The following is a 24,838-nucleotide window of genomic DNA, read 5'->3' as shown; positions in this document are numbered from 1 at the left end:
ACCCTGAACCGCCATCTTGTCCATTCCCTCATCCTTTACCCTTTTCCCTCGTCCTTTACCCTTTTCCCTAGTTTCCCCCTTGACAATCCTCAAATGTTTCTTCCCTTTTCTGTTTTGCCTTTTCTTCAAACCCTTGTATCCCTCCCACCCTCCCTTGGGGCTGTGACCGCGTGCCCCCTCCGACCCTACTTAATGGAACTCTGCTCTCCTGGTTTTTTTCTCTGGGTCTTGACCTGATAAAATCTACTATGTGTATATATATATTCTACCATTTCTCTGTGACTCTTAGAGTATATCCATTTGTATCTCTTCCTTGAGTGACTTTACTACTTGTACATTTGCAATTTTTCTTTCTGTCTGTATATCGTCCTTGTGTGACTTTACATCTTGTACATTTGCAATTTTTTCTGTTTGTATCTTTTATGTAACACATGTAATCCTAAATCCTTATGTTTTGCAACTGGTTCTTATGTAAAGCGCTCTGACACCTTCGGGTAAAGTTCGCGCTTTATAAAATCGCATTAAATAAATAAATAAAATAAAAAATGAAGACCAAGGAAGCCCATCGGTGTTGGTCAATTCTAGTTTGCCATGTGACAACTTGTTAAAACAAAATCATATCAGATCCTGCTGGGAGGAGTTTAAAAGTACAGCAGAGATCAGACATGCACATATAAGGAATTATGTCACTATAGCACGACTTGAGCTGGGAGACAATAGAGATATAAACTTCAATGAATGGTTGGGAAAACACCCAAAATGTGGTTTCGCAGATTTGCATTAGAGAATTGCATGTCATTACACAGATTTACAATCCTACTATTTTAACATATTTACAGTCTTTAAGTCCAGAAAGATTAAGTGATATCTCCAGAATCTCTTAGTTTTTGGTCAAGCACCAAAGATTGGATTAGAACCCAGGTGGAAGGTCGTGAAGTAAATTATTTAGCCCTTAGACCCCCAAAGCCTACCCTTGTAGGGCTGACGGGGTGCCCCCATGAGACAGGAAGAATCCTTTTTAGGTAAGCTCTACCATCAAGGACAGGCCGGACAGTGACCAGTCCTTTGTTGTGGATCTGGGGTATTCCTTTACAAACTACCATACTATTATGTACTCAGTCCTAATTGCCAGCAAACAAATGCCTTTATCAGGCAAGCTCAGTACCACTCCGATCAGAAGAAAAATGCCATTATTACAGACACCCAAGGCACAGATTGTAACTCAGTGGGATATGAGAGCACCATAGAATACACCCACTCCTCTGAACAGTGGGTAAGTTGGGGGGGGGGGGGTAAACGTTTGTGGGCAGTATGAGGTCTCTAGTTAGGAACGTTGGGTTAGCCCCTTAATAAAACATGACACACATGTTATTCACCCTTTCTACTGCAAAGTTGTTCTCTACCTCATAACCATCTCCAAATACCCAGACATTGTTCTAACTGTTTTCAAACGAATAGCCTCCTTCCTAACCATGGAAGAGGTCTTCCAGATCAAGTACATTTCCGGCAGGTAAAATGCACCCTGTGCTTAGTGGAGCGCTTCTTCTACAGCTTACCGCAGAGGTTCAAGCAACACTGGGTTCATAAGTAAGAGAGACAAACTGTACATGAGTGCAGAGTGTGATATATCTCTTCCCACACTCAGCTCAGGAATGGTCTGAGCTTGATGAAGAAGTAAATCGACGATGCTGCAATCTCATCAGTACATAAAGGCCAGTTCTGCTCATTGCTAGGTCTGAGCGATTATTATTTAACATTTGTAAATAGGTTGTTGAACATATCAAACTTTGCACAAGTCGATGAGTAAGTGGGGATGAAATGTCTTGGATAGCCATCTGTGAAGATGCAGGGGTGAGGCAAAAGTATTTTGATACACCTCACATCTTCAGACTTTCAGAGTTCACGCCCAGTTAGTTTTTTTTCAAATTGATACCAGTTCATTTGGGAAAGGGAGTAATTAACTTTTTGTTGTGCTAAGGAATATTTCCGAATAAGAAATTGGGGAATTATGGTTTAAGTGATAAACAGTCAACCTTATTGTGCATATTGCAGCAGATACAGCAGGAAAGCCACAACCAGGTCGTTACATTGAAGGGTGGATCAGAATAATGCACCATTTCAATTACACTATGGGGTCACATCTTGTACACAAATCTAGCAGCAAATAGCCTATCTCCTAAGATCCAACGGTCGGGAGACGGTGTAGTCTTTCAAGGTGCTGCACACATCACAAGGGCCACCTCAGAGTTTGAAGTACAGCAGACGATTCAAATATCCCGCGTCAGCTACAGTGTTGGTGGTGAAAGTGTTCTCAAGAACTCTTCATAAAAGATTCTAACTTGAGTTGTTTCATAGCAACCAGATGTCGGTGTTAAAGCTGTAGGTGGTATCGACACTCAATAGCCGAACTTGTTTTAAAAAATATTTTTTTAGTATACCGTATTTTCCGGCGTATAAGACGACCCGGCGTATAAGACGACCCCCTACTTTTCTTGATAAAATGTAGGTTTCGTGCTATACTCGCCATATAAGACTACCCCCACTTCCAGCGCAGTCCAACGCAGTCCTGCATAGCCATTTCGAGAATTTATTTTGGGCTTACCGTATTAGAGATTCTAATCCTCCTCCCTGTGGGTGAGCAGTAAGGCTTTATCAGTGGACAGTGTTAAGCGTTTATTGTACACACTCAAAGACTGAACTCAAACAAATTGGTTGTATAAACAATATTGCTTTAGTCACAATATTTTTATTTAGAACCATATGAAAAACTGTCACGGTAAACATAAATTAGTGCATGAAACAGTGCAAGTGGATTAAACTTTTCATAACTTTTCATAAGTCCAAGCGATTTTTACAGGATTTGCCAACGTTCCCTTTAAAAGCCTTCAAAATCCTCCTCTTCGTCATCTGATCTCATAAGTAAATCAATGAGATCTTGTGGTACATCTGTAAGGCAGTCCTCGTATGGATCTGTTAATTCCGTATCAGATGGTGTGGTCTCGGCTTCGGCATCCTCTTCATCTTGCCACAAGTAGTCGTCCTCCATACCATCTAATGAATTTGATATGCCACACTTCTTGAAAGACTTTATGACTGTTTCTGCATCGATGTCATTCCAGGCTTTTATGACAAAGTTGCACAAAACATCCAACTGTGGAGCACGCATGTTTCCTCCTTTTGTGAATGTTTTTTCACCGCTAACCATCCACTCATTCCACTGTTCTCGGATGCGATCTTTAAATGGCTTGTTTAGGCACACATCCAGTGGCTGCACCAACGATGTCAATCCTCCAGGTATAACTGCAGCATCTGTTTTTAGTCTTGCCAGCCTTTGCTTGGTGCTTGGAGTTAAATGAGCCCTGAACATATCCCACACCAGTAGACTACGTCTTTGTAGAAGTCCACCTGGTCGCCTGCTCCAACATTATCAAGCCATAGCTTTACCCCTTCTTCATCCATCCAGTCTTTCTCATTCACATGCACAAAACAACCAACAGGAAACTTGAGTTTCGGCATTGTTTTTCTTTTGAAAATAACCATTGGTGTCAGTTTTGCGCCATCAGCTGTGCATGCTAGTACCACTGTAAAACTGGACTTCTCATGTCCTGTTGTTTTTATTAAAATTGTCTTTTCACCTTTTTGATGGACAGTTTTGTTTGCAACCATATCAAAATTCATTGGAGTTTCATCCATATTTCCGATACTACTTAGCGCATAGCCATGTTCATTGCGCAGCTTAATAACGTAGCGATGGAAACTATGCATTTTGGCATCAAGATCCGCAGGTAATTTTTGGGCAATTTTTGTCTTTTGCCTCAATACCAGATTATGCCTTCCCAAGAATCTAGTACACCAGGATACAGTGACCTTAAATCTGTTGCTGAGATCTGGGTTAGATTTGGCCCACTGAAGTGCAACCAATCGTATTTTATTTCGGGTCACTACATAACTGCTTTGGCGATGCTCATTCACCATGTCTGCTACATGCTTTTCGAGTTCTGGCCAATGTGGGGTGCCTCTTCTTAATGCACACTTACCCCTTGGCATACTCCTTAATGCTTTCTCATTTGCTCTCCAGGCCCGAACCATCTTTTCTGTTACTCCATATTGTCTTGCAGCAGCACAGTTATTATGTTCCATTGCAAAATCCACAACTTTAAGTTTGTAACTGGCTTCATATTTCCTTCTTCTTGCTACTGCTGGAGCCTTGCTGGGTTCTTGACTGTCAGCCATTTGCACTGTATGTACTGCTGGAGCCTTGCCGGGTTCTTGACTGTCAGCCATTTGCACTGTATGTACTGCTGGAGCCTTGCTGGGTTCTTGACTGTCAGCCATTTGCACTGTATGTACTGGTGCTATACAGTATGAACAGGTGCAGAGACTGGTGCTGTACTGTCTTCACCACCACATGTACGGTAAATATCTGCTCACCAGACTGCCTTTCCTGTTTGCAACAACCAGCCAATCACGGCAAGTGCTCTACTGCCATCGGGAACATTCTACAGTACCCTTTCTATGCCCATGTCATGGAGAGTGCATGTGGAGGAGCGCGTGCCAAACGTGCAACACAGCGGGGGCTGCCATCTTCGGCGCTGGCTGCCCGTTATATATTTCGGACGTCCTGCTGCATCGTCCTGCTGCCTCGTCTGCCTGGGGATGTGCAAGCGGTTGGAGGCGCGTGTGCAGCGGCAGCGGCAGTCTAGGTAAGACTCATGGCGCCATTTGCTCGCTTGTGAAGCGGTCTGACACCTTCGAGTGAAGTCCTCGCTATGAAAAAACGCTCGCTTTCGATACTTGCACAGTTCATGGCGCGGGGCCTGGGTGTGGACGTTGCCAGTGCCGGTGGCTTTATTTTTTAACATAAGGTGTGTTGTATTTCCTATTGTGAAGTGGTCTGACACCTTCGAGTGAAGTCCTCGCTATGAAAAAACGTTCGCTTTCGATACTTGCACAGTTCATGGCGCGGGGCCTGGGTGTGGACGTTGGGTGTGGACGTTGCCAGTGCCGGTGGCTGTATTTTTTAACATAAGGTGTGTTGTTTCTTGTTATTTCCTATTGTGAAGCGGTCTGACACCTTCGAGTGAAGTCCTCGCTATGAAACAACGCATGAAAACATACCATAAAATTTGGCACCCGGCGTATAAGACGACCCCCGACTTTCCAGAACATTTTACGGGGTTAAAAAGTAATCTTATACGCCGGAAAATACGGTAATTAATTTTTATTGATTTTCTTATACAAAATAACAGAGTGAAAGGGGTGTGAGACATACACAGGGTATAAATCACTAGTCAGTGACAGTAGAGCAATTAAAGGGAAAAACAACAGCCACATTTCGTCGATAGGCCATACACGTCCTAATAAGACCGCCACTTCGTCCCAGATCTTCCTATGTTTGTGAGGACAGCCTCGTGCTCGATATATTGGCTCTGCCAGCTTTGCACAATGATCCATCGCCACCCTTCGATCGGCCAGCGGAAGGGGCCAGTTGGACTTCCAATGTTTGCTATGTCCAGCTGCTTCTAAGCCTTTTTAGGTCTCGTCTGGCATTGCAGCGCGAAGCGCTGTCGCCAGCGAGACTTATTGTGGTTGTGCAGCCTCCCAAGTGGTACAGACCGGGGCACGCGCCGATTTGGGTCTGTGGACGCGTTTCGCAGACGCGCTTACGCTTGGCTCGCATGCCATAATGGCGTGCGCGCGCACACACACACGCACACAGACAGACACATGCACGCGCGCACTGCAAACACACACACACAGACACACACACGCATGCGCGCGCGCACACACACACCCAACCAACCAACCACCCTCCCCCCTCACCGCGGCCGTCGGAGGTGCATTGTGGGACTTGACACCCATGGTGTTCCGGGGCAGAGTCCTGCTGGTCACTTACCTGCATGCCCCTTTAGATCGCCCTCAGTACTCAGAACGGCACAGAGAGGGGCTGGCGCCGTGTCGTGTTTACCGCAAGAAGCTGCTTCTTCCACGACACTTCCGTTCTGCCACGCCCACTTCCGGTTTGGGAGAGCTGCGTTTCTCCTGAGAGTACAGGCAGCAGAAAGCGAAAAAAAAACCCAATCCAACATGGCGGTGCGCTTACCTCGAGTCCTCGGCTCTGCTTGTTGATTTAAGTTCCTCTCTCACATCAAATGTAAATGTAAATGTATTGCGATTTATATAGCGCACGTATCACCCGAAGGCATCAAGGTGCTTGCCTTGGGAACCCGTCCTGGTATTCCCCTGTGAGATAACCCCAGCAGGGTATCCACAAGGTGAAAGCCAGGCATCCCCCGCGAGGGGCCGTAGTGGAGATTAAGCAAGCTATTGCCCAGAGTCGCAGAGTGTGAACCCGTGAGTCGAGTAGGCACCAGAACGAGAATTATCGAGTCCGTGGAATTTTGAGCCCAAGACCCGCCGAGGCGGGGAATTGAACCCTGGTCCAGGACCGATCTCAGCTTCCGGGTCTGCCGCCTCTAACCCCTGAGCCACACTTCTCCAGAGAAACTTACTGCCCAAATTAATGGAGAGGCTTCAAGCCAGATTGCATGCCTCTTGCCACTGTACATGCTTTTGTGATCCATTGTAATTTGTTTGGCTGAGATGGCTGTGAAGCAAGACTACATCTCTTTGGCTGTATTGTGTGGTTTATCGGAATCCTACAACCGAAATCAAGGTTTCTTTCATCAAACCATCTGAGTGGTGGCTTTATGTAGGTATGTATATTCGACACAGCACAGGTCAGGATTGTAAATGTTTCTGCATTACTGATGTGCCAAAGGTAAAAGGCATTGCCAATATTTTATTCAGTCGCGGGACCTTTACAAAAGCTGCCATCAAGAAATTTACGTAGATCGGCGTAGCCCAGCTTACTGTTGTGGTTTCTCCTTGGCAGTGCCACCCCATTCCCTGCAAGTCCTCTCCCTGCTCTGCTCACCCCCTTCACCTCTCCCTTCTGCACCACTCCCTCCTCCCTTGCTTAGGCTTGCTCTGAACAGAGTGGACGTTCCTGCTGCTCAGCGTGTCCTTCTGCGGTGCCCCGGTGCATGAACACCTTGGAGGAATGCAGGCCGCGATCTGTCTGCCTCCGAGGCGGTTTCCCTCTAATTAAGGTTATTACCAAACTTATCTTTTGACTTGGCGAAAAAAGAAATATAAATAGGGAGCATTCTTAAAATACTACGCAGGTGCACGTGCCTGTTCGAATGGCTCGACACACATGGCGGTGCCTTTGAGGAATGCTCTTGGGGAGTAATGCTGACATTGAGGCTCTCTTTGGTTATGCCGGGGCCCCTACCTGCCCTGTCATTATCCCCTTAGTGAGGAAGCTGTGCCGACTTTAATTGCAGCTGTAGGTTGCAACATTAACACAGAACGTCGTAATCCTGGCGTTGATGATGGCACCGCGCCCAGCCTGTGGTGTGCGGAGCTATGCGGTATTCTTGTGCTTTGCGGAGCTATGCGGCATTCCTGTGGTGCGCGAAGCTATGCAACATTCCTGTGGTGTGCGAAGCTATGCGGCATTCCTGTGGTGTGTGAAGCTATGCGGCATTCCTGTGGTGGCTTTCGATCCAGAGGCGACAGTCTTCTGCCATGTGGCTGTCGCAGTGAGAGAGTTTTTTTTGTCTCCTTTAAAGGGTAGTTGACTAGTTGTGTCAATGGGACAGGAAAGTTACTTTTTAATTGTGAGTCTGCTTAATTTGCGGATTGAAGTGCAGGTTTGTAGTTTACAAGGTTTGATTGGCAAACAGGGCAGTTGGTCGATGTCTTGAATGCTTTACAGGTCCTCGTTTCTTTCGGAATACCTGTAGGCCTTGCCCACATTTGATTAGTACCCACATACAGCTTGGTTAATGCACCAACTTCTCAGTCTTTGCTTAAAGACATCTCTGCCTTTGCATCCCAGGGTTGGCTTGCTGCACAGCCTGCTAGGCAACTTTTGAGCTGTATCAAGCTTTGCCATAAAATAACTAAATCCCTGTACTCTGGAGGTAATTCACAGCTCTGCAAGCAAGCCGTCTTATGTTCCTGCCATGACTCTGCAGTTAGGTTTAGGGATCGCTCGATCATTCGATAAAGTATCTTACTTCTGACCAGCACTTTAATTTGGCAGTTAATGTCTAAACTTCATGCACACCTCCTTGAGTGGATACCATTCCTGACCAATAGCTTATTTTCCAATCTGTGACACCCGTATTGAACCATCCTATTGCACCCACCCTGCAGATCCCAGGTCTTTTACTGGTGGGATCCCAATGCACAACAGATCCAGGACTCCTTCCTTTTAGCCTGCTGCTGCAATCATTGTCTTAGTACTTAGATTATTGTACATCAGCCACTGGGCTTTATTCCTGTTCTGCTGCACCCCTAGTGGTACCAGTACAGAACTCAACGCATGGGATTGAAGCACAGGGGAAGCCTAAAACTGGCGTTCTTCAGTACAGCATTTATGATCTTCAGAGGCCCTTGGTGAGTTAGTACAGTGAGCTCACACCCTGCTTTTTGAGTGTGCTTTGTTCCTGGTGTGCCACGTTGCTGCAGTTTCACTACTGGAATTTGTGTAGAGTTCTGGCTGATGAGATTACCTCTTTAATTGAATGCTGCACCCCTCGTGAATAGATACAATGGACACACTCATTATGCTCTTCCAGTGGCTCTATTGTCATTTACAATACCAATAGCTCAAACTTTCCTAATGTGAGACCTATTGCATTGCAAATGCTTGTTGTAAATTGTCAATTGTACTGTAGTGCCAGACGCGAGGGCCTGGACATACTGTTAATAATGCCTTCGGTCTTATGGCCATCTTTCGTCATACGCACCCTGAACTAAGCAGAGGGTTCTAAATAAAATTGTTGCTCTGACTGGAAACCCATAAAGGGTGGACGTGATAAACGAGTTAGTAATGATCCAGAGCAACTAGTAGTTTACCTGAAGGATGACATGCTAAGACTAGACTCCTGGAAAGGGGATTAAGAAAGGGAAAGATAAGACCTGCCCTGGAGTGCGCAATATGACACAAAGAGGATGGCGATTGGGGCAAGACGTACCTGAAACTCTACATCCGTTAGGGTGTCTTTGGGACAGATCACCTCTTTAGTAGACCTCTTTGACCATATAACATTACCACCTGCTGGGAACATTAACATAATAATATAACTCGTTCATGGGAGGCCACGGAAAGAAGAATTAGTGAGCGCTACTGGTGTCTAGGCACTGACATTGACAAAGAACAAACCATTTAAATGGCTTCCTGTACTAACATTGGCGAGGTCTTAAAGTCCACTGTTGACCCCTTAAGAAGGGCCAGGAAAATCACTGGCCAAACTGGTCAAATATGCCACTGGCCATTACCACACATTAGCATTCTGTGTGGCATATGAAGACAATGCTAGCATCAACTACTGTTCGCAATGCATTCTGGGTACAATGGCAGTAACAGGAAGCAGAGAAAGGTGGTGCCTATTCTTATTTGTCGCTGGAGAGATTCAGACGAGTGCTAAGAGAATGGTCAGTTCTAGGCTACAGGAGGTTGAAAGCAACATGTGCTGCTACATTCAGCTCGGGTCAATGATTGTAGGTTGGCTGAGGGTGTTACCCAAAGGCAATGCCCTGGCGAGGGCACAATATTGTTGAATCATGTGCTGAAAAAGTTTTAATGCTGGTGGGCTGCTGCTCCAAGTAAGTTAAGGTCGAGTTTCTCAAGGAATTGGACAATAACTCTGTTCTAAGTAACCTAAAGGATTCAACATACCGGGAAGGACACCCCCACAAACAAGTAGTCTCGACAATGGAGTTCAATTAATCTCACAGGTGATAAAGGTATTCTTGCAAGGGTCCCCAAAAGCTGCAGACCAGATTTGTTAAAACTTTACGCTAAAGGAAAGGTGTAAAGAACAAACTACCTTATGGAAAAAGATGTACACTGCTGTTGCAGGTGAGCTACTGTTTGTGGAAAGAAAACGACATGGAAATGGAGGTTATGTGAGCTTTTAGGGATGGGTGACCCAATGGCAAGTGCTCTTGATCAGCTCAAATACAAAACGTGACATGAAATACAGGTATAGGTTCCATGCAAAGGAACGCAGAAAAGGTTGAAAGATTAATTTTTGAAAAAGTCTGCAGAGTGGATAATAGGAATCTGAGGGACTTTGAAGAAGGGCTCATATGAAATATGAAAACGTGAACTCCTCGCCAGTCTCCTGAATGAACGAGCCATGTCTAAGGAGTCCATCATCACTACTTACTGGCTCCAAGGTCTTCCTGGTGAAGTAATGCCCTTGAGGAGAGCAAGGACATGTCTACACAGGAGATGCTAATCCAACAGGACATCTGAACAACACACATCCAGATTCAGAAGGAGGAAGAATAGTCAAGAATCCACTGAATATCCCTGTTAGAGCTGGGAAGTGGGATTGCACCTAGCTCCATGTCTACAGGACATAATGCTCCCAACCCTGGCATTCATTTCAGAACCTGGTTTGTTATGGGAGTTGTAATCTTGGTACACTTCCATTGAATACATTTGAATAAGAGACCAAATGTAGATGATTCGTCACTGTAAATATGGTGTTTGCCAAAATGAGCTCGGCAGCAACCCTCGTACAGAAATAAGAGTGTCTGAAAAAAGTGCATACCTCTCCCCGCTTTCAAGATCCACCCAAGTAACAGAACTATGCATGCATTTTGTTTTTAAAAATAGCTTTATACAATGCCTTGAATATATGTAAAATAACTGATCATATTATTTTGTAATTGGATTTATATAGCCCTTACTACCCCCGAAGAGGAGTTTAAGTGCTTTACAGGAAGTAGCTGTAACAGTAGATTCTGGAGAATCCGCGGATAGTGCTTAATCTAGTGGTTCTTGATATTTGGGATTAGTCATGTTGCTAAAGGAAATTATTTCATGCATTCACTCCCCTTTCTTTGTAGTAGATGACATTCATGGACGTTAGGTGTGATAATTAAGGGGGGGCTAAATAAGGTCATGAAAATGGTTGGTGGTAATAATAAATAATCTAGACCAGAATAAGTTTCGTTGCATGTATACCGTTTCAAAGAAGGAGCGGTTGTGATCCATGCAATGAAGTGCAGGCAATTTCAGAAATACATTAAAGGAGATTAACACTGACAGTCATGTGACTTGGAATAGTCTATACCCAAAGAATGAAGGATGGAGGTAAAAAGAATCATTCAAAAGAAAGAAAAAAAGGGCCTAATCAAAAGTTTTAAGGCAAGTTCATATTTTTATGCAGGGTTTTAGGGAATAGCGGTAAAAGGCTTTTCAGTATAACAAGCTAAATGAAGATGTGAAATTATGGAAAAAACTGTAGAAACATTATTTACATGTAAGAGAAAGCTATATAAAATATTTTGACAGCCATCAGAATCAGAGGAACAGTCTGTGCGCCTCTCTGATTGATTTTTGTTAGGACAGGAATGTCCTTTCTGTTGTTGATATTTAATAGTGGGTGTGATTGATTTTGTGGAGGTACATTTGCTGTGAAAATAAGAATATAATAGAAATGACAATGGAGTGTGGCACCTTGTTAGTTATTGTGGGTATTTTGGGTACATAGGGAGTGGTGTCTTGCTGAGGCCAGCTGTGTCAGTCTCCAACCTCAAAGATTCAGCCAGAAGGTTCTCACTGAGGAGAGAGGGGGTGGTTCAAATGCTAGGAGGAAAAGTGAAACGGCAGTAAGGGGTTAAAGAGTGCAACTTGTATTTCTGCCATATAAGCTCCACTTCCCCTTTTAAGAGGAAGCACATTTGAATCATGTCTCAATAAACCGTGTCCACCATTTGGCACCCCAGCTTCAGCAGTGGCAGGGCTGTGCAGTGAGCAGGCGAGAGAAAGCAGCTCCACGGCACAGCAGTTGGAAGTGACAGGTTTGGAAACCATGCCCATTATCAGGACTAAAGCAGGCCTTGCACACTCTTGGCAAGTCCAACCTCTGCAAAGAATGCCATCATTTTGTTAAGAACAGATAAGGTTGAAGAAACACACCAGCCACCAACCTATGACAAACAGCAGGATCAGAGGCAATAGTGCCACCATGATGAGGATCGGATCAGATCATGTTTCGACAAGTCCCATGTGCTCTACATCAGGCCACTGGGGAGTGAAGCCAACCTTTCTGGGGCCAATCCAACAAGAAGTGGCCTCACACAGGGGTGTATGTTGGCACCGATGCCATTTAATATATTCCTCGCATACCTCTCTCAAAGTCTGTCCTCCATAAACTCGCATGCCACTAAACTAGGGTCGATACAGCTGTCAAACCTTTTGTACGCCGACGACCTGGTGCTAGTCAGCAAAACTAGGGTCGGGATGCAGCACCTCCTGAGAGCGTCCCAAGCCTACTCCCTGGTAAATGGCTACAAATTAACAGCAAAAAAAACCAAAAATCGTGATCTTTGCCGGGAGGACCTTAAAGGGGAGAGCCAGCTGGCGCGTTGATGGGAACAAGATTGACGAAATAACATGCTACAAGTACCATGGCCTCTTATTTGATAACAAATGATCATTTAAATCACAGAAGGAGGAAACAAAAAGGTAAGGGATTGCTCATAGGGCAGGACTGCCAGCCATATTCAAGAATTTGAATGGGCACTCATACAGCTCGATACTAGAAATTGCCAAAACAACAGTGGTCCCAACCCTGGCATATGGCAGCGAGGTCCTTCTGGCCAGAGACACACTGGTCCTGGATACTACTGTAGTTCGAATATATAGGCACATCTTTCAGCTACCTCGACACACCTCACCAGCCCACATCGGGCTTGAGTTTGAATTAACAAAGCAGTGCCACACCAGGCATGCAGCATTTGCTATCTTCTGCCACAAGCTCAAAAAACGCTGAGGAAAAATATATCAACCATGATATCTGGGAGGAGACCACTAAAGAATAATGCTCCCCAGCCCGGGTATGTCGACGAAACAATTGACTTGCTAGGATTGGCAGAATTGTGGTCGGCAGCAGTAGGCCGCAACCTATTTAAAGGAACAGTTTAAAAAAACACCAAAATAACTGCCTCACTAGAAGACAGGTCATCCCTACAAAAACCCTCTCACGCCTGGTTCAAACTGAACAGTTACAAGACTCTCAGACCATAGCAGTACCTGGGCAAAGTTTTAAATTCCAGGCCAAAAAGCAAATACCTAACCAATCGTTTTGGAATTATATTGTCTAAACCGCACAACAGTCCCTGGCCGAGGGCTGGAGGGGATACGACCTGCCGAGTATGTGGCCTAAAATCTGGTCCACACCATCTGCCTCTGCAAATCTACTCTAGACATAGGGCAGCAATGGCTGCACCCGCTTTGGAACTCAGAAGGGGTGCGCTGTTGCAGGCAAGGCATTCTGGCCTGCCTTAACTTTCAGATCAGAAAACAATCTCCCGAACTGTAAAGTACCTTCAAGGAGTAGACAGGACCCTGAAAAAGGCAGGGCCAGGCTACCACCTTTATTTATTTATTTATTTATGTATTTATTTTATGCGTTTTTATATAGCGCGGACTTTACCCGAAGGTGTCAGAGTGCTTAACAATAGGAACAGAACTGATACATGAGGAGAACATTACAAGTGAACAAATTACAAAAGCAAACGTTAAGTTACATGAGGCAAAAGTGACAATTGTGAGCAAACAAAATACAAGAGGTAGCAAACGGTGCATTACAGGAGGAAAAAGTGACATGTGTGCAGGTTACAAAAGCGCACAAAGTACAAGTAGAGGTATAGTACTGCAATAAATGGCAGACACTCGAACACAAGAACAAACGTTATGTAGGCAATGGTGGCACTAGTGCAAGTATCGAAAGCAAACAAAATGTAAGAGGTAGCAAACAGTGTGTTACAAGAGAAAAGTAACGGGTGCAAGTTACAAAAGAGTACCAAACAGAGGTAGAAGGGTAATACTGCAATAAATGGCGGACTCTCAAACCACAAGAACACACTGGGAAGGCACTTCCATAGTCATGGAGAATAGAATTTTCTATAATGAAAGGTCTTTCCTTCAGATAATAGAGAGGGTGTGAATTAAATTTGGAAGTGTCTTTGGAGGAGGAGAACTTTGAGGTCAGTTTTGAAGGCCTGGGAGGAGGAGGTGGTCTGGAGCGGAGGTGGAATTGAGTTCCAGATTCTCACTGTGTTGCCTGAAAAGGATTGGGCCATCGATCTTTCCTTCTTGAAAGTGGGAGGTTCAAGCAGTAAATTGAACACAAACTAAGCCACGCCTCCAGCTATGTGATCCCCAGCCCTCCACCAAATGGTCCTCTTCGAAAACGAATCATTTCAAATTGATGGTCTATACTAGTAAATGCTACTTAAATAAAACAAACTTTGTGTTCTCATATGTAAATAGATTCCTTGGCACCAGCACTTTGACCACTGCTATTAATTCATGTTTTATGAGTCTGGATTTTTTATCTAGAATTGTGCACATTCTAACGGTTTTATGGCAGTCCTGACTTTTATCCAGGCTTTTGCACATTGTTACGATTTTAATTAATGCAACAATAAAGATTGATGTGATACAGCAGGCCTTTGCCGCATGAAGATGACGCAGAGGAAAGGCACTGCAAGGACAGATGTGATTGATGATGACGACATCAAGATAAAACCAGAAATTTACATGTCGGAAAATAAGACATCCATGGGACTCTGCTGGGAAAACAAGCCTGTTGCACAATCCAGGCATTTGGAGTGCTGAAAAGAATGCAAATTAGGAGCAAAGAAAACTGACTGTGCAGGAAATCTGGACAAGTGCCAGTGGTCTCTCAGGCATAGTGGCTTTGGCAATGTTTCTAGTACAGACCACTAGTAGGCGCTGATCTTGCAACTGGTAATGACTAAGAGTGAGTGCTCCATATTATAGGACATATAGGGCTACTCACTGCACTCTGGTGACAACGTGGAAAAAGCGAATTCCTGACCTGGGCATTGCGAAGGGGCATCTTTGTAGAGGTCGCGGCTCCCGCTCCTCGGCTGCCGCTGGGACCAATTCGACTCCGCCCATCCCCGCCCACACCGCTGCAGGACTGCGAGGCTGTGCAACACCTGAAGCCTCTTCCCGCAGCGGCACCACCCCCCGCCTGGCTGACTTGATAAATTTCGCAGCACCCGCTTCGCGGGTGCTACTCACTGCACTCTGGTGACAACGTGGAAAAAGCGAATTCCTGACCTGGGCATTGCGAAGGGGCATCTTTGTAGAGGTCGCGGCTCCCGCTCCTCGGCTGCCGCTAGGATCAATTCGACTCCGCCCATCCCCGCCCACACCGCTGCGGGACTGCGAGGCTGTGCAACACCTGAAGCCTCTTCCCGCAGCGGCACAGCCCCCCGCCTGGCTGACTTGATAAATTTCGCAGCACCCGCTTTGCGGGTGCTACTCACTGCACTCTGGTGACAACGTGGAAAAACCGAATTCCTGACCTGGGCATTGCGAAGGGGCATCTTTGTTGAGGTCGCGGCTCCCGCTCCTCGGCTGCTGCTGGGACCAATTCGACTCCGCCCATCCCCGCCCATCCCCGCCCACACCGCTGCGGGACTGCGAGGCTGTGCAACACCTGAAGCCTCTTCCCGCAGCGGCACCGCCCCCACGCCTGGAGGGTAGATAAGGTACATTTTTAACGCGCAGCGGGACGCGCACGGGACGAAGCTCGGGGCGAACACCGGGCAAAGAGCGGGCCCGTTTAAGCCCGTTCAAGACCGGGCAGGACTGGACTGGGCAACCCCCCTTATAATTGGTTTTATGTGTTTACGCAACTATTTATTAATTTTATTCTTACGCAAAGTTAAAATCAACATAGGTGCCCGTTACTCGATTGTCCCTTCCCTATCATCTATTAGGTATTGCATTATTGTATTGCTAATTGCCTGTGATTGATTATGTCACCAGCCAGAAGTATGAGGAGTGCTGTAAAAAAACAGGCACAAACTGCAGGCCAGGCTATAGGCCCCATTGATAAATTTATAGCCAAGGCCAACAACGCAATTACTCAGGGTATCACTCTGCTGGAGCGCCGAGTCTCGCAGGACCTTGCGGTCGCAAGACGCTCTTCATTGGGCCTGATAGTGGCAGCAACAACTCCACACCGCCCCTTAGAACCTGCCCCATTGCTGACCACAACAGCAGAAGTCCACAGCGTTCCAGGCATTGTGGACCTGTCGGCTTCCCTAAACCTTACCGATTCTAAACTGTCATTAGAGAAGTCACCTGTAATGTTTACCTCCCAACTTACTACTGCTCCCAGCCCGTCTGTAAGTAGGGGGTTAAAAGAGGGTGCAATCCCTAAGACAAGGAAAAAGGGCAGTAACAAAGGGAATAATCCCCATAAAACCACCTCTTCCCTGACTTGCCTTAACCCTGAATCCCTGCACACATTACCTCCAACTGCGCAGCCTGTAGGTTTGGGTCTATTGTCGCAGGAGGGAGCTACTGACCCACCTGCACAAACTGTAATCTCTACGCTCATGGACAACACGAATCAAAGTGTGAGTAGTTGCGACACTAGTATAGATGGGGAATGTAAATCATGTAGTAATAATGACCTCCTCTTGGTAAAAATCTGGGATTTAATTAGAACTCACTTAAAACCGTTAGAGCAGTCCCTCCAGAGGGTGGAAAAGCAGCTGGCGGAACTGACCCTAGCCTCAGCAAAAAGAGATGCTAGGGCCATACAAACTGTGCCTCCTAAAACAAACCCAAAAGCACTTAAGGAGGGTTTGCCTCCTCCACCCAAGAAACCCGGCGTGACCGGAGCAGTGCAACAGAAGAAACCGTCAATACAAACTGCTCTGGTTCCGCCACCCCCCAAAACCCCCGCACAAACTGTCTTGGCCCCACCACCCCCTAAGGCCCCTGCGTCTCTCCAAATCCCTAACCCTGTAACAACTAAGGCACCTGTAGCCCCCAAATCCACCCTTAGAAATAGAAATAAGGGAGGGTTACCTGTTCATCTCCCCCCCGAATCCACCCCATATGTGGTAATCATGACTGGTGTCCCTGAACTGGCGGAAGGTGCCCACGAAACTCCCTGGTTGCTGAAAAATAAAGTGATTCATTGGCTGTCCACGAACAGACCCCTCCCATCATTCGTGGACAGCAGAGTCACGTCAGTGAGAAGGGTAGCATGGTTGGGCGCTGTGCCCAAAAACATTCAGGGCGACTGCATTATTGTTAACTTCGTGGATCCTAACACGGTGGAGCACATTTGCTCGTGGGGTGACCACGCAACCATGGATGGGATAGGGACAAATAGGTTGTCTTATTTTTATCCCCCAGCACCTCGATATAATACAGGCCCAGCCTGGGGGTGGACCCAAGTAGGGAACTGAGATAGACGCGGGGATCGGGGGGGGTGGTCTGGGAATGGGAACAGGAATTTGCCCCCCGCTCAATCACCGGGATGGTGTGGTCTTTTGTGGTTTTCTGCACGGAAAGGGGGCTAGAGATCAATGCTATAAAAACTAAGTTCATGGTCTTGAACCCAACCCAAAGATCACACCCGAACCCCTGGCTGGGATCATCACGCTTAGAGAGAGTCTCCACCTTTGAATACCTGGGTGTAACGTTGAATGAAACCATGTCCTGGGGAACACACCAGACTAGGGCTAATCTTAAACTAGTGCAGACCACAGGTGGCATTGCACGGATGATGAAAAGTTCTACATATCGACCACTGGGGCCGGTTATCCAAATCTACAAGGCGCAGGCCAGGGGTGCCATCACATATGGGGCGGAATTGTGGGGCCACACACCTGCCCACAATTTGTCTATAACTGAGAATAAATTCATTAGACAGATAGTTGCACTCCCGCCTAGTACACCGCTCCTCCCTTTGAGGATGGACTTGGGACTGAGACCCATAGCAGACGAACTGGGCCTCAGACCCATAGCTTTCTGGCGAAGGTTATGGAGCAGTGAGGAACTCATTACCTACAGGGCAGAACTGAGGGAGTTTCTAACCCACCCCAAAGCCTTGCAGATTCCCTGGATAAAATATATAAAAAGGTCCTGTGAGAGAATAGGGTTCCCAGATCTATGGTCCGATCCAACTAATGCGTCACTTATGATCCAGCGAAGAGTCTTGGTCAAGGCTTATTATGAGCAGAAACTGGCTATTGTTTTAGATTGCCAGCGCGAGGGGTCACTAACATCTGTATTCATACAAAGCAATGATTCCTACAGGCTGGAGAGGGTCCTGGATGGGATGACCCCTGTGCTGACCAGGAAGCTATTTCTCCAATGGAGATATGGCACACTGCCCTTGCGGTCATACACCAGCTCCTGGTCAATACCGCCCTCCACCAAGCAGTGCCCGGCATGCACTTGTGTTGAGGAAAGCGACCTACATGTGGTCTTGTTCTGTCCAACTTATAAGGCCGCTAGGAAATATTGGCTTTTACCCCTTATCAGAAACTTTGGTTGTAGGCAATACCTCCTGATGTATAGAATTTTAAAAACTGAAGTTTCGGGACCAACGGTGTTTGCACTAGCCAAATTCCTTACAAGTGTCTGGCATACCCGCACCCGTATTTTAAAGTCGCAGTTGATTACCTAAGTACAAGAACATGAATTTTAATGTATGACCTTTTATCTACCTTTTATCTACTGTCACTTAAGATGTACTCATTTTTCTTTATGGTGGAAAGGTTTTAAATTGTATTACATGTATTTTACTGTATATCTTTGATGGCCAAATTGGCCGAAATAAAGATTGAAATTGGAATGATGATGACGACACCGAGATAAAACCGGAAATTTACATGTCGGAAGATAAGACACCCATGGGACTCTGCTGGGAAAACAAGCCTGTTGCACAATCCAGGCATTTGGAGTGCTGAAAAGAATGCAAATTAGGAGCAAAGAAAACTGACTGCGCAGGAAATCTGTACAAGTGCCAGTGGTCTCTCAGGCATAGTGGCTTTTGCAATGTTTCTAGTACAGACCACTAGTAGGCGCTGATCTTGCAACTGGTAATGACTAAGAGTGAGTGCTCCATATTATAGGACATATAGAAAGAATCATTTTTACAAGTATGGCCCTAACAGTGTGGAATAGTTGTTCTTTTTGAGACTGGAAGATTCTCTGAGAGATTTCTGTAAAAACTGAAAATACCATCCTTCCGTTTTACAGGTTGCTTCTTGTTTCTTTAATCACTTGGGCTTTGACTGGTCTCTTATCTGATGTTATTTTGTATTGTGTTGCCTTTTCAGTATAGGCAGTACCCAATGTTAGTTTATAAGCAGTACCGATGCGATGTTAGTTTAGGCTGTGGCTGTCCTGTGTTGTCTTATGTTTCAGTGCACCGCTACAAAGTCCCTGGACGTATGTGGCACTTCAGAAAACCATTTCTGACACGACCATTAGAATTAATGGAGTAAGGAAAGTCGGTCGTAAAGTTCACTAACATGGAAAGCGCAAAATCACATTGTCCAATCAAGAGAATTCTACGTCAATTGGTAAATCTGAGAAGCTTGAGACAAAGGCTTTGTTTTGCAAACTGGACAGGATCAGAGAGTACACCCCCTTTACCTTACTGGCTCTAGCAGGAGTCAAATTTACTATAGAAAGCCCTTACAGGGTGAAAGGTTTTTCCTTCACCATCATAAAGTGCTTGGCACCCTCAGGCTACCTGTTGGCATGGTGTCACCCGGTGCCACATACACCCACACCAAAGTTCTGCAACTGGTGCATTTGCCTTTGCAGCCTCACATGGGATGCCAAGGACTTGCCTGGTCTGAAGGAGCCTCTATTCACTCCAAAGAGCATACCAGTGGTAGAAGCTTTCCGTGTTGTTTTGTGCTGACAGCCGTTAGCATCTATATTTAGGCCATGGAGGTGCAATATTGCTTGCATGACGGCTCTCTGGCACCAATGCGCTTCTCCAGTACCTTCAGCAAGTGCTTCCATTCACATCCTAGTACGCTGTGAGAGCACAACATTACTTTGGTGGCCACAAGCTAATGCTGATAGTCTGGGAGATACGTCGAGGGGGAAACTCCACAGAGAAGGAATTATGTATAATGACAACAGAGAGACACCAACACCGCTGCCGACTAGAAACACTCAAAACCAGACACTTCCTGGGACGGAAGGGCCCCCGCATTGCCCCAAAACATTGACGAAAGGATGGTATGATGGAGGAATAGCCCTCCCTGACCTTGGACTCTACTACTGGGCCTCGCAACTAGTGGTGATAAACCATTGGATCTATCACTCTCCCAATGTTCCTGCATATATGCTAGACAGATATCAGACTGGACGATCTGGTTACCTGGGAGCGCTGTACTCCAAAATGAATCGCAGGCGATATTTTGGGCCTCTCTCCCATGCTGTAGCCATCTGCCACAAGGTGAATTCACGACTAGGGTGGTCAAATGTCCTCACAAAAGCAACGCCATTATGGTATGCCCAGAAGTTGGGTTCTCTCTGCCATCAACCCGGCTTTGATAAGTGGGACACTATTGAGATTTCCGTGGTTGGAGACTTGATTAAAAGAGGGTCGATCCTTAGCTTTAAGGAGCTCCAGGAACACTATAAGATGGCGCAGGGGGGACTGTTTAGATATATGCAAATCCGTCACGCCCTCACCACAGCCCCGCCAGACCTCACAGAGATACCAGAGTCATCACCGCTGGAATATCGGTTGCTAGATGGGCCACTGCACTCCAAAGCCATTTAATTGACCTATAAGAAATTATGTAACAACCTACCTGACACACTACACAAGCTTAAAGAGCAGTGGGAGGGAGACTTGGGACCACTGGACGATGAGGACTGGTAGGCAGCCCTGATGTCCCCTAAAGAAGCGGCCATCACCCTCCGCTTTTGATTGAAACAATTCAGAATTCTCCATAGATCATATTTAACAGGAGTGACACTGGCAAAGATAGGGGCCAGGGCTAATGCTCTCTGTCTCAGGGGCTTTATCCAAACAGCTACCTATTATCATACAATATGGGAGTGCCCTGAGCTCCTACGACTATGGGAGGGGGTCACGACTCATATCTAAACTGCCTTGGGGAAAGCACTGACTTTTACACCAGGGTTGGGCCTGCTTAATATATGGGCGGCAACAGATCTCACAGAGGTGGAACAACAACTAGCCACACTTGGATAGACCCTTGTAAAAAGAGAATAGCTAAGGGGTGGGGGGCGGCAAGTTCACCGACTTTCCAGACATGGGCAAAAGAATTTGATAAATGTATGATTGCAGAAAAGGAAGTATTTATAACTCGGGGTGCCCAAAGAAGTTGGATAAGAAATGGGGCAAATGGAACATATATTGTGGAAATATCTGTATCTCCCCGATGTTGAAACTTGAAATGAGACGCAACAGAGATCGAGAAGATGATATTATGTAAAAGTGACTTTCTTCCCCTTGATAATGTAATGATGTATTAAATGCTTGTTGAAATACTGATTGCCAATATATATGCATAAATACGAATGAAACTAATAAAAAGAAGTTTAAAAAAAAAAAACAGAAAAAAACCAGACACTTTCGCAGCAACTCCTCCCAATGCAACATCCACCAGTGTGGATCTGGAGAGCTCTGAAGTCATCTCTAGCTGCAAGCAGAACCAATACAAAGAGGTATTCACACTCCCAGTAATGGCACATGCATCACCTTTGCTACAGAAAACAAGCATTGGAAATGCAATAGGTCTCGCATTAGGAAAGTTTGAGCTATTGGTCTTATAAATGATTTTTTTTATTTATGTGTTGTTTTTTAAAATAGCTAAATTAATATCTTTGCCAATAGTTATAACTTTTGCAAATGTGACACCTATAGCATTTGTAATGCAACATGTTTTGTATTTACGTGACTTAGATGTATTGATATTACAAATAACAATGGCTTTTAATATTTTTAAATAATTAATACTTAAATAATTTATTTAATAAGTAATGGCAATAGCTTAAACTTTTGTAAATAACTTTTGTGAAGATTATGTTAAGTGTTTTTTATTATGACGAAAATCCAAGAACAGAAGTGAAATATTAACATCTTTTTGTGATTTGTAATAAAGCTTGAAAGCTTGAAAACAGCTTGAAACATTGAAAGAACATATTTGAACCAGTGATGCTGTGGTGGTGCTGAGTGATGCTGTGGTGGTGCTGAGTGATGCTGTGGTGGTGCTGAGTGATGCTGTGGTTGCGCTGAGTGATGCTGTGGTTACGTTGAGTGATGCTGTGGTTGCGCTGAGTGATGCTGTGGTTGCGCTGAATGATGCTGTGGTTGCTCTGAGTGATGCTGTGGTTGCGCTGAGGGATGCTGTGGTTGCGCTGAGGGATGCTGTGGTTGCGCTGAGGGATGCTGTGGTTGCGCTGAGGGATGCTGTCATTGCCCTGAGGGGTGCTGTGGTTGCGCTGAGGGATGCTGTGGTGGTGCTGAGGGATGCTGTGGTGGTGCTGAGGGATGCTGTGGTGGTGCTGAGTGATACTGGGGTGATGCTGAGTGATGATGTGGTGATGGTGAGTGGTGCTGAGTGATGTTGGGGTGGTGCTGAGTGATGCTGAGGTGGTGCTGACTGTTGCTGTGGTGTTGCTGAGTGATGCTGTGGTGGTGCTGTGGTGGTGCTGAGTGGTGCTGTGGTGGTGCTGTGTTGGTGCTGAGTGGTGCTGTGGTGGTTCTGTGGTGGCGCTGAGTGGTACTGAGTGGTGCTGTGGTGGTGCTGTGGTGGTGCTGAGTGATGCTGTGGTGGTGCTGAGTGTTGCTGAGTGGTGCTGTGGTGGTGCTGAGTGGTGCTGTGTGGGTGCTGAGGGGTGCTGTGGTGGTGCTGAATGGTGCTGTGTTGCGAGAACCTTTTGCAAGAAGGCTGCCACAAAAAGGCTGGTCCCTGTGGAGATTGAAAAGTGAAATCACCTACAACCAGAATGATGGAGATTGCTCACCACACAAATCCTGCATCCTTGAGGAGACATAAGGCACTAGGATTACATTGTACCCAACACAACTGCTAAAGCTCACCTACCACAAGTTAGATAATAAGGATATCCATTTATGTGATATTGTGACCACCCTGAAGGCATAACATGTGGACGCCTTCCAAAACTGCCTAAGATCACACAGCAAGACAATGCCGGTAGCTGGGATTCCATTTTATAATAATCAAATTTGAGGTTGGTGAATGAATGACGCTCCTGTTGCTTCCACGACCAATATAAAATGTGGATGTTTGACTGATCGTTTCAGGGACAGCCAAACTACCTCCATTGGTGCCATACCTAGAGACACGCCGCCAGCCGTAGTGCAAGTTATTGGATTTGTTGTGTGCCACACCCTCAGAGGGATACAAAGCATGAGCAGGAGCGCTATCCTGGTATGAAATAAACCGAGTTTGTTTCCAAAGGGTTACTGTGCAGCAGGTTTTATTACCTTCCTTCAGTAAAAGTCAACACCATAAAATGAATTTTAACAGGCCGCATGAAGTGACGCCTTGGTGCTTGTAGGGAGGCTCACAATTGGATCTGTTTTCATAAAGAAATACATCATTTAAGAGTATCATGTAGCGTTGCTATAGAATTTCACAGACCTGAGCTGCAAAATAGAGAAAAAGAAAACATGTGTTTTGCGGGTTATGTGAGTGAACTTGTGTTTTATCTTCTTTGGGCAAAATACGCTTTAAAATAAGACGGAGGGCACATTTGAGTTGGTCTTATTTTCTGTTTCACCATTTTCTGATGTGTTTACTTGTTTCATTGTAAAGTCAATGAAAATACTTAACTGTGTTTGAGTTTGGCATAAAATCAATACAGCAATATTTTCCACTATAATATTTATTATTTTTCCCTGGAGACATATGTTTTTCTAGACCTGGTGGAATTACCACCACTCCATGTTCAAAAATCCCTACATTTCAGCAACCTCAGAGCTAAAGAGGTCGTTTTTGCAATACTTAAACATATTTAAACTTGATAAGGAGTTATCAGTCATATAGAAATCATATCTCCAGCGCAATCAAATAGCATTGATTTGTATAAAAAATATAATTAATATAATTCTATGATTCTATAAAATTGTACCTATACGCCACAATCACTTAACACTAATTATATTTGCAATATTATGTTTAACAAATGCACACACTCCTCGCCTAGTAACCATTGTGCTTGTTAAAACATAGTGCAAAATGCAAACAGTATATTCTTGGGTGCCTCTTCGGGGGCATGGAGTGATGTATAAATGCAGCAAAACATAATGCAACAACAATAAAATCTTTCCCCTACATATGTAGGCACAGAAGAATGTTGAAAATGTCTTCTTCCTGATTGGCTTAATTTGTTACTATTTCACAAAATACATACTCATCACCGCTAAATTTACTTCTTGTACAGTACAGTACTGTACTCGCCTTTCAAAAAAATTGAATATAGAGTTTCAAAAATGTAGAAAGCGACCTACAGTGAGTCAGTGACTTGGAAACTTACATTTTTAAGACAATACGGCAGCTGAGCTTCAAAATACACATATGCGCAATACATACATACCTGTCTATGTGGAGAAAACACAATCAAACTACAGGTTAAAAATAATGTGCGGCAGCGATATTTCATTATAAAGAGTAAGCCTTTAAAAAGCACTAAATCGGTGTGTGTGTTCCTTCATCTCCATAACCAGAAGAGAAAAAAAAGATACAATATATCACTGCAAAAACACATTTGCCCATAAATGCTGATAAGCGCAAAATATTTTTCATCGAGCGCCTTTGAGCTTTAATAATATATGGCAGGATTAGGGAGGCATTCATCACGTGTCTAACTAAGCTAACTGTAACGGATATTAAAATGTAATGGTTTCTGTCACAAAGTGAAAACACGCGTGCG

Source organism: Lissotriton vulgaris, chromosome 1_1 (assembly GCF_964263255.1).
Source record: "Lissotriton vulgaris chromosome 1_1, aLisVul1.2, whole genome shotgun sequence".
NCBI lineage: Eukaryota > Metazoa > Chordata > Amphibia > Caudata > Salamandridae > Lissotriton > Lissotriton vulgaris.
The sequence above is the reverse complement of the archived record's forward strand: the minus strand, read 5'-3'. Positions refer to the sequence as shown.